Below are 10,184 nucleotides of genomic sequence, written 5' to 3'. Positions count from 1 at the left end.
CCAAATCAAATCTAACCAAGTCCATAGCAAAAGTGCGGCCAAAGTGGACATCTTCTGGTGCAGCCCAAAGAATGACGACTTTAAATCTGCTTTGTAGTGGTTACTAGCAGGGCAATAGGAATATCATAGCCCCGTGGTCAATCCTGTTGCAACTGTGGCGGACAGAAACGACCGCGGTGACAATACCTGCCATTATCTTCATGTCTGCCACAACAACTGGAAATATGAATGAAGTAAATGATAGTTCTATATATACACATGGGAGTTAAAAAAACAGAAGAAAGCATACGAAGAAGAGAAAATAAAGACATGTAAACATGTAAATAAGCATGTCCAATCCATACTTTTCCAAAATGTATAAACCAAGCTTTAGAATCATTGGTTTCCCCCTCTGTTTTTTTCTGCACTATTGTACAATTTTGAAGCAATGATAAATAATTCAAATATGGAGCTGCACGTGGCCAATCAGAAGAGGGGTTTCCTTCTGTAATATGTCTCCTAGGAGTTAAGCAATCTAAGTATCTAACTTTGAGATGATGTGTAGCCATGAGATAGGCCAATAATACTTAACTTGCTTTGGTGCACCCGTTTAGAAGGTTAGTGTCACGTAAGCATGTTGGCCACGTGTATATCTAGAGGTTTGGACCATCGGTTTTGAAAGAGTCGCAAGAGTTTAGGTTTCATACGATTCAATGTTTCTCAGAAAAATTAATATGTTTAAACATTTGGAGTGGCTTATTTGCTGCGAGCAAAAGACTATAGCACCGAGAAAATAGAACTTTTGTCACAACTGTAGCAATTTGTGGCTTCTAAGATGGCAATTTTAATTTTATAACCGGTAATAAGCTGCGGGCAAAAGATAGGGAAAAGAGAACTTTTGTCACAACTGTAACAATTTGTGGCTTCTAAATTCTGTTTGATGGCTATTTTAATTTTATTAATCGGCAATAAGCCGCGGGCAAAAGATAGGATCTTAGTATTTCAAGTAAGAGTTTGTAGGGTAGCTCTTTACCTGGCACGTTGCTTGATGGACACGAAAAGTGATGTGAATGTTGTGTCAAGAAAAGCTTGGTTTAAAAAAAAAAGAGATCCATAGGCACTAGCATTTAGGACATATTTTTATAGAAGAAGCCTACTGGGTGAGATCGCGAAAATTCGCTTCCGACACGAGTCGAACCCCAGTCTGCAAGGAAACACCACTGTGTCCTTGCCTAGCCCAGTTCTCGAAGAAAAACTTGGTTTCATTTAGGTCATAATAGACTTACTAGAGTGTGATACATCCTTTTCTTGGATCATGTATAGCTCCTACTGTGATGTGAGTGGCTACACATTGTGGTTATTTTCCTCGAATTAGAAATGCAGATGTTAACCATGGGCTTGGCGTGCAGGACCTTTTTGCTATGGGACGCCAACTTTTCAGCAAGGCCCATGGTTCGGAGTCATATTTTTGAGTCCACGTAGTATAACAAAGATACCGTGGCAAAAAAAAAAATACCACTTTTATAACATTTTTTTGACCACAACAAAATAAAAATTTGATCGGCATGCAAGTTTTGTTTTGCTGTTCGAGTCATTTTTTGTCCCCAAACAAAAAGAATAGTGTCATTTTGTCACAGCTGCATTTTTTTGCGTGTGTTGGGTATATCAATTCTAGTGTTTCACTGTTAGTTGGTCCGCTGAATCTCATGTAGAGTTGGAGTTGTCTCTGCACATTTTTCATGTCAACTTTTATGCAGGAAATCAAAATAAAAAACGGGGAACTGGAAAATAAATACAAAAGCTGAAGGAAGAGAAAATCAGTACCTGATGATAGCTCGATATGTTGTTCAATTTTTTTGAACAATATTTTTCTTCGAGGGTTTTTTGAACAATATTTTTCGAGGACCTTTTGAACAATATTTGAGCATTTATCAAGTGTACCCGCCGTGGTCTGTACCATGGGCTCTCACAAAAGCCCACCAGGCCGAATGATAAGTACGGAGCCCTAAACCAAGTTCTCGTCTCAGATCCCCTGCCGTGTGGTAGACACAGCGCCAGCCGCCAGGTTGGTTAGGGCAAATCTTGTTTAGTCCCACATCGCTCGTCCGCAGCAGCAGGCACGACGAAGAGGCTATAAAAGGGACCAGCTGCCACCTTAATCCTCACTTACCTGGACGGGGTCAATGAGCGATCAAGAAGACTCATGGCCTAGGTTAGCAGCCTCCATTGCACTTGGGAGGAGTGCTGGCTTACCATCTCCCCAAGCGGGAGAATGGACGTCATAATTTGTGGTAGAGGGGGTACGCGTTCGCGCGGCCCCTGCCAATTTGAAGTTAAAATTTTCAGTTATCTTGCTTCCTTTTTGGTAGTTTGATTTGAAATTTGAAATGAAGTTTGCAGCCTTTGTCAAGCATCAGTGAAAAGAAGTCTCATGTTTTCCTTTTGGCATTTACACATTGCAATTCAGTTTAGGTATTTTGTTTGATCACACTAGTAATGCGATTCAAGTGCGCGTCGACCTCATCGTGTATTCTGCTACAAGCTTTGAGAACAGAGAGGATTTGTCCTCCAGCAACCTGGCTGGCGTTTGGTGCTCCACAGCCACGCCTGTAAAATTTTGCCAGTGTGTTCGTCAGTCCAGTACATAAATGTCACACCCAGATTGGGCAGATTAACAAGACGTTGCTTAAAGTTCATTTGAAGGGGTGATGATATGGTAGCTGACCATTGTCAAGAAGCAAGACTATATCGCTGTGAAGGACCGAGGTGATTCGATGCGCGATCGTGATGACGGTCGCCCCTGAGAAATGCTGCTGCAGTGTCTTCTGGATCAGGTTATCTGTTGCGGTGTCCACCGAAGCGGTGGCTTCGTCCAGGACCAGTATCTTGGTCCGTCTCAGGATCACCCTGCCGAGACAGACGAGCTGACGCTGGCCCACGCTCCAGTTCTCTCCGTTCTCCAGCACTGCGAGCGGAGTTTTGAATTTCAGAAATTTCAGAAAGAAGCCAGACTACAGGAATGTGAACTGTATGGTTCGATATAGATCAGACCTGGTGAGTCGAGTTTGAGCTCCTTTCTCCGAACTTCATCTCCTAGCTGACAGTGATCCAAGGCCTGATATGCAGAGTAACATTTTTTTAAGTGAGTGGTTTTAGAGCGTGTAATAATTCGAGAAATGAAAAGAAACGAAAGGACATCGAGACTACCTCCCAGATTTGATTGTCAGTGTACTCTCCTAGAGGGTCAAGGTTGTGTCTCACGGTTCCGTCGAACATCGTTGGGTCTTGCGGAATAATGCTCAATCTAGATCTCAGATCATGCAACCCGATGGTGCAAATGTCGACGCCGTCTACTATTATCTGGCCGACGGTGGGATCCATGATACGGAAAAGGGCCTGTATGAGTGTTGATTTACCACTGCCTGTTCTACCAACAATACCCGTCTTCATGCCTCCAGGAAAAGTGACTGTAAGGCCCTTCAGAACAAACGGTAGTTGTGGAGCATATTTCACCTGCATCACTCTGAAAATGTTAAGGAATTGTGATGGCAAAGCACCGGACCTAACAATTACTTTGGCCATGAGTCTAGATTTCTGACAGTTTACTGATAAGGGCAAAAAATGTACTTACATGGAGGTTATGGAGCTGAATTTCTCCCTCTGACGGCCAGTTATGAGCCAACCCATCTTCAGATATTGAAAGAGGGGCCTCTTCAGGAAGGCTTAGGTATTGCAAAATTCTCTCTACTGAGATGATCTTGTTCTCCAAATTGCACATGCTTGTTACAAGCGTTACTTGCATTATGTTCAGATTAAGCCCATATGTGACTACAAGGCCAGCAATTCCTGGACGTGGGATGGAATTTCAGTTGCAAACTCAGATCGTTTCCCCCACCATTTTGTTCAGTATAAAAAGTGTTCAAAACCTTTTCCTGTTTTTTTATACCGGTGTAAATTCCCCCTATCTTCAAATGAAACATAGATTCCAGGCTGTTATTTCAAAACAAATAAATGTCGGGAACTACCATCATACCTGGATCGATGATACCGGTCGGCAGATTGATTAAAAATATCAAAGAGATGGCAAATGTAAGGGATGATAGCATATCCATGCGGAAGCAAAGCCACTCCATTGCTCCAGCATTGTAGAATTTTGGTCGTGAGTAGGCATCCATTAGCTGGTTATTAGTTGCTAAAAACTGATTTTCCTTGCCAAAACTTCTAATGATTGTCGATCCAGTTATTGATTCTACAAAATGTTGTATGATAGGAGCTTTGCAAATCCCGACCATCCTTTGCAACTCTCTGGCTGTATCAATGTAGTAGCGCTGCAAAACAATAAATATAAGCGAAAATTCCATTTGTACCACCGAATAAGACCATAATTCTCTCTATACCGCTGAACACGTACCGCTAGTTTTGTTTTTTGATTTCATCTATTTTTGTACAGAAATTTGATCGGTTTTCTCCCAAAGAGCTGTGCCATAATTTGCTAAGAAAATTGTACACATAAGTTATAAATTTCTGGAAAATGGGTCTAAGTTTCTGTACAAAGGTGTTTGAAGTCTTCCAAAATTCTGTTCCCCCCAAAATATGCACAGAAATTTGTGCAAAAAGTATTTACAAATTTGTTCAGAGTTTGTACTTCCTCTGTTCCTAAATATAAGTCATTTTAGAGATTTCAATATGGACTACATACGGATGAATATAGACGTATTTTAGATTGTAGATTCACTCATTTTGCTCCGTATGTAGTCATATTGGAATCTCCAAAAGGACTTATATTTAGGAACGGAGGGAGTACGAAAGTTCTGCTGAGACTCAACGTCAACTTTTGGCGCCAGGGACATGGTGTACATAGTCCAACTAATGTCTATTTAGCATGCATAGAAAGAATCACATTACAAGTAAAAAACAGTCTTTACACACCTAAGGGGAATACATTGAATGAGGATGAGGATACATCGAATCGAAACGAAATACTCCCTCCGTTCATAAATATAAGTGTTTTTAGAGATTCCAATGCGGACTACATACGGAGCAAAATGAGTGAATGTACACTTTAAAATATGTCTATATACATCCGTATGTAGTTCTTATTGTAATCTATAAAAAGATTTATATTTAGGAACGGAGGAAGTAGTGATATTCAGTGGTACTGATGAACATTTCTCTCTATATACTTATATGTTGATCCTGCGGCTAAAACAGCGAAGGATAACAAGTAGGATAAAGTACCTGATACCAGAGGCAGATAGCAATTACAGGAATGAAAACAACAAAGACCTGCCATGCAACCTGAGACATCACAACAACAGTTCCACCAAGTTGTATGAAGGCAAACGCAATAGAGCCCATCCTGTTAGCAATGCTGGTGTCCACCAGGCTTTGATCAGTCGAAGCCTAAAAAAACAAGTTATTGTATCAACATGCTCCAAGCAAATAATAAACTGAACTTCCTAGGATTTGTTTTTGAGAATGACTTACCCTATTCAAGATGCGCCCACTTGGAGTGGAATCAAAGAAAGACATCGGAGCTCTGAATATGGACACATGCATCTTGTTAAACAGCAGAGTTGCTGTCTTGTATGCAGCTGGCACAAGAAACAGGGCTCTCACGAAGGTGCACACCGAGCTTCCTAGGGCCAATGCTACATAGACGTATATCAATGTGTACATGCTGACCGGAGGCTCGACGTCCTTCGACGCAGGAGCAGCCCAGGCCATCCAGTAATTGCTAGCAATGTGAAGCACTTCGAAAAGCATCTGCGCGAGCAGCACGAATGGCACAAGAGCTCCCCCATAAGCTAAGGTGAGATACTTCCAGTAGACCCAAAACCCCACCCTGCCCCTCTCCCTTTCTTCTTCTTGCACCAGCTGCCCACTCTGACCATGGCCATCATCTTGCTTGACATTTTGCTTATCCTTCTTCTCAGCTGATGGCAGTGATCCCGACAGGCTTGCTGCGCCGCTAGACGAGAAAGCCTCACTGGCTCCATTTGGAACTTCGATTGCGTCGATTGCTGCAAGAGCATCCTGGTGAGCACCAACCAGTTCCATAAACTCTTCCCCTGAGCCAAGTATTTCGTTGTAGCTGCCAGATTGTGCTATTACCCCATCTTTAATTACCTACAACACAGTTACTTTATAAGAGACATACTTCATGGCAATAAATATCACATGAAGATATTTCAAAAAGAAATATGCAAGAATGATCTGCTCATGAAGATCTCACCAGAATAAGATCAGCTGCAGGTAGAAATTCAAGCTGATGAGTGACATACACCACTGTTTTCTGAACCAAAGCCCCAAGCAAGCATTCCTACAGAAGACAGAAGAGACCGTAAGAAATGTGTTTGTCAAAAAAAAGGTAGTACCATTATACCTTGAATATGTGGGATCCTGTATGAGCATCGACAGCACTGAAGGGATCGTCGAACAAATAAATGTCGGCGTCCTGATACAGAGCTCGTGCTATCTGAACTCTCTGCTTCTGCCCACCGCTGAGGTTGATGCCTCGCTCTCCAATGACCGTCTGGTCGCCCGACGGGAAGCTCTCCAGGTCTTTCTTCAGCGAACACAGCTCTAGCACTCTGTCATACTTCTCACTGTCCATCTCCTTGCCGAACAGTATGTTCTCCTGAACCTTGCCGCTCTGTATCCACGCTGACTGGCTCACATACGCTATTGTCCCGCAGGTCCTGACCACTCCTGATAGCTTCGGAACCTCGCCAAGAATGCAAGAGAGCAGGCTCGATTTTCCGGAGCCGACCGTGCCGCAGACCGCGACGCGCATGCCTCGACGAGCTTGAAAGACGAGCTTGAAAGTTGAGGTCCTTGAGCGTTGGCATTTCAGGCGAGGCGTCCCAGGAGAAGCACCCATTGCTGACCTCGATTGCAACATCCGAGCTGCCGATTGGCAGCCTCTGCACAGCGTCCGTCGGGAACTCCTCGAGGCATAGGAAGGATGCTAGGTCTGGATGATGGCCGAGATCCTGTCTGGAAGGTTGTATATCGATTCCTGCAGCACCCGGAGTGTGGCCAATGCAGACAGCACCTTGCCCGACTCCAATGGTATCCCCATCAGGACGCACGCTCCGAAGGTGACCACGGCGATGAATGTAGGGGCGCTCCAGAAGATGAAGGTGATCATGGTCGAGGTGTAAAGGTACTTCTTGAGCCAGTTCGTCTCCGTCTTCCTGAGGGCGATGATCTTGGACAAGAACTTCATCTCCCACCCCTGCAGCTTGAGGATCCTCATGTTGCGCAGGATCTCGGACGTCGCCTTCATCCGAACGTCCTTGCTCCTCATCAGATTCTGCTGGACCTTCTCCTGGACTTTCACCGAAGGGACGTTGACGAGCATGACAGCCGCGGTGGCGCCGAGCGCGGCGAGCGAGGCAAGCCCGAGAGTGGAGTAGAGGACGAACATCGCCATGCCTACTTGGAGCGGCACCAGCCACAGGTCGTGGATGTACCAGGAGGAGTTCCCGACACGGTCGGCGTCGACGCCGACGATGTTGACCATCTCGCCGCTCGAGTGGGCCTGCCTGGAACGGCCGGAGAGGGCCAGCCCCTTCTCGTACACGACGGCGACCAGCGCGGACCGCGCGCGTATCCCGACCTGCTGCAGCCGGAAGCACGAGTGCTGCTGCGACAAACACTCGAACACCTTGGCTGCGATGAAGGCGAGGACGAGGAGCTGCCCCTTGCTCGGGCGCCTCTCGTCGCCGCCGTTGAGGTACTGCACGAGGGAGTCGATGAGGTACGGGCCGACGTAGGTGGCCACGTTGTAGACGAGAGCGTAGAGCGCGGTCACCGCGACGTGCCAGCGGAAGGTGCGCACCAGGACCTTGGCGAGCTTGAACGCCGTCACCCTTTGGCTCGTGGTGCCGTCGCCGGCGACCGTCGCGAGGTTGGCCTTGAACGAGGGGAGCAGGCCGGCCACGCTGTCGCCGGGGTCGAGGCCCGGGACGTCGTCGAGGCCGAGGGCCTTCTTGTGGCCCACGGCGAGCAGCGGCCCCATCCAGGAGAAGGTGAGGACGCCGAGGAGGCCGGCGCCGGCGTACGCAGAGGCACAGGCGCTGCTGCTCTCGCTCGCGCCATCTAGCAGGGGCTCCTCTGAAGCAGAACCGCCCGCTAGTTCGCTCTTGCCGAACAGCCCGGCGACGAGCAGCACCACGGCAGCGAGGACCGAGACGGCGTCGAGCGCCCAGGAACGCGCGGGCACGGGGAGCCCGTCGAGGCTCGTCGCGGCGTGGACGGCGACTGCGAGGACCGACAGCAGCAGGAAGAGCGCCCACCAGAGCCTGAGCGGCGCCGGGAACCGCTCGTCGCGGCGGAACTCGAACTGCAGGTACGCCGCGAGCAGCAGCCACGCCACCCCGCGCGCGGCGGCATCCACCTGCTCCACCGCCGCGTGGAGCGTCCACCCGGCGCCGGCGCCAAGGTAGCAGGAGTACGCGGCGAGGAGGAGCTGGAACGCCGCCAGAGCCCACATGGTGCAGGTCGCCACCACGTAGCACCGGACCCCGCCCACGGTGCTCACGGTGTCCTTCCCGCGGCGGGGGAAGAGCCGGCTCCCAGCAACGGCGAGCGCGAGGATGAGGTGGACCCCGGCGCTCACGCCGTGGAGGAGGAAGCAGGGCAGTGATCGCTCGCTCGCCTCCATCGCTGCCGCTCGGTCAGGGCGAGGGCTTACACAGGGTCAGTCACTCGCATCGCCTCTGGTCGTGACGGCGCGGCACCTTGCGGTGCAAGGCGACGCCGTCCTCTCCACGTTTGCTCTGATCGCCGGTAGTGTGTTGGCGGCCAAGTCCTTGGTCAATTCTTGACTTGGGTTGAAGTTGAATGTTCTCTCGTCGGTTGCTCTGATTGATTTTGTTTCTCCACTGCCTTGTTGGAAATGGCGTCACACCACACCGATGGAATGTGCGTGCACAAGCTCGTCTTTAGCTTTCGATACCGACTGCCGGCTCTCTGATTTCCACCGAAAAAAGGGACGGGGTGAATGCGTACGTGCATGGTGCCATTGGTGCGGTATATTACAAAGAGTTGAGTTGGTTAGGTGCACTGGCGGAGCCACGATTCGAGTAGAGGAGGGGGGGTTGCAGACCCCTGGTTAGGTGGACAGTGATATCCCTAACCCATCAGGGTTCAAATCCTGGTGCTCGCATTATTCCTGAATTTATTTCAGTATTTCCGGCGATGCGCTTTCAGTGGGAGGAGACGTTCCCGTCGACGACGAGGCGCCTACGGTGACTTCGTAAATCTCAAGATGATATGCCGGCTCAGTCTCTCGGAGGTGCTCATAGAGGTAGGGCGCTCCACCTCAGCCCATATCGCGAACTCGAGGTCCTTGGCTCTGCCGCACTTCACGACGTCCCCGACCACGCGAGCGATAGTGGATATGCAGGACTTCGTCGGGTAGAAGCTGAGCTGCAGGCGGGGTCTCGATGGCACGACGACATCTGCACGTCGGAGGAGAGATCAGTCTCAGCGTCGTGTCGGTGTAGACGACCATTGCCTGACCCATCATGGCTGGCCCTTCGCAACAGGTGTTAGACATCTAACGGACTAGCCAGGAGAGGGCTACCATACCAGGACTCATGCCCATTCTGCAACCAGGAGGAAGAAACTATCAATCATCTATTACTAACTTGCGTGTTCTCGAGAGAGGTTTGGGCGCACATCTGCCATGCACTGGAGGTGCCGGCATGGGCGCCTAGTGGGACTGAGGTGCTTTTCGCATGGTGCCAAGGTAGAGAGAAACAGGGCCTAAGCATCAAGACTACTAGGGCAATAATTTTGCTTGGTCTTTGGGAGCCGTGGAAGCATCGAAATGCAGTGGTCTTTAATTTGATGGTGTTGCTTCGAATATTGCCAAGGTCATGCGACATGTGGAGCAAGAAGGAAGAGCATGATGGAATGCAGGCTCATGAAGAGCAGCGTAGAGAGTTTATTCGGCAGGTTAAGTAGGTGGAGTATGAGTGACTAGTCGTATCCATGAGATAGACCATAAGTATGGTGTGGACTGTGGGGTGGATTAAATGGCGCGGTGTAACATGTAAAATGTAACCGCACCTGTGGAGGGCTCTGTTTGCCCTTTCCTTTTTTTATTTACTAGTAAGCTTGCACGTGCAACACACGTCTGGACTGAAAGCATATTATACAATGAAACATATCTTTTTATCATAATTTCATTT

General features: G+C 48.4%; 1 non-coding gene and 1 pseudogene across 1 annotated transcript; one reads left to right on the top strand and one right to left on the bottom strand.

Moving 5' to 3' along the window:
- Nucleotides 1-2,141: 2,141 nt before the first annotated feature.
- On the top strand, nucleotides 2,142-2,302 carry LOC123063932 (U1 spliceosomal RNA). Its single transcript, XR_006430628.1, has one exon. It is a non-coding gene; the product is annotated as a U1 spliceosomal RNA (small nuclear RNA).
- Nucleotides 2,303-2,396: 94 nt separating this feature from the next.
- LOC123062582 (ABC transporter C family member 3-like) lies at nucleotides 2,397-8,951 on the bottom strand (annotated as a pseudogene).
- Between the last annotated feature and the right edge of the window lie 1,233 nt (nucleotides 8,952-10,184).

The sequence above is a fragment of the Triticum aestivum genome, chromosome 3A (assembly GCF_018294505.1).
Source record: "Triticum aestivum cultivar Chinese Spring chromosome 3A, IWGSC CS RefSeq v2.1, whole genome shotgun sequence".
NCBI classification, from domain to species: domain Eukaryota; kingdom Viridiplantae; phylum Streptophyta; class Magnoliopsida; order Poales; family Poaceae; genus Triticum; species Triticum aestivum.
This window is presented reverse-complemented; position numbering and strand designations above follow the sequence as displayed.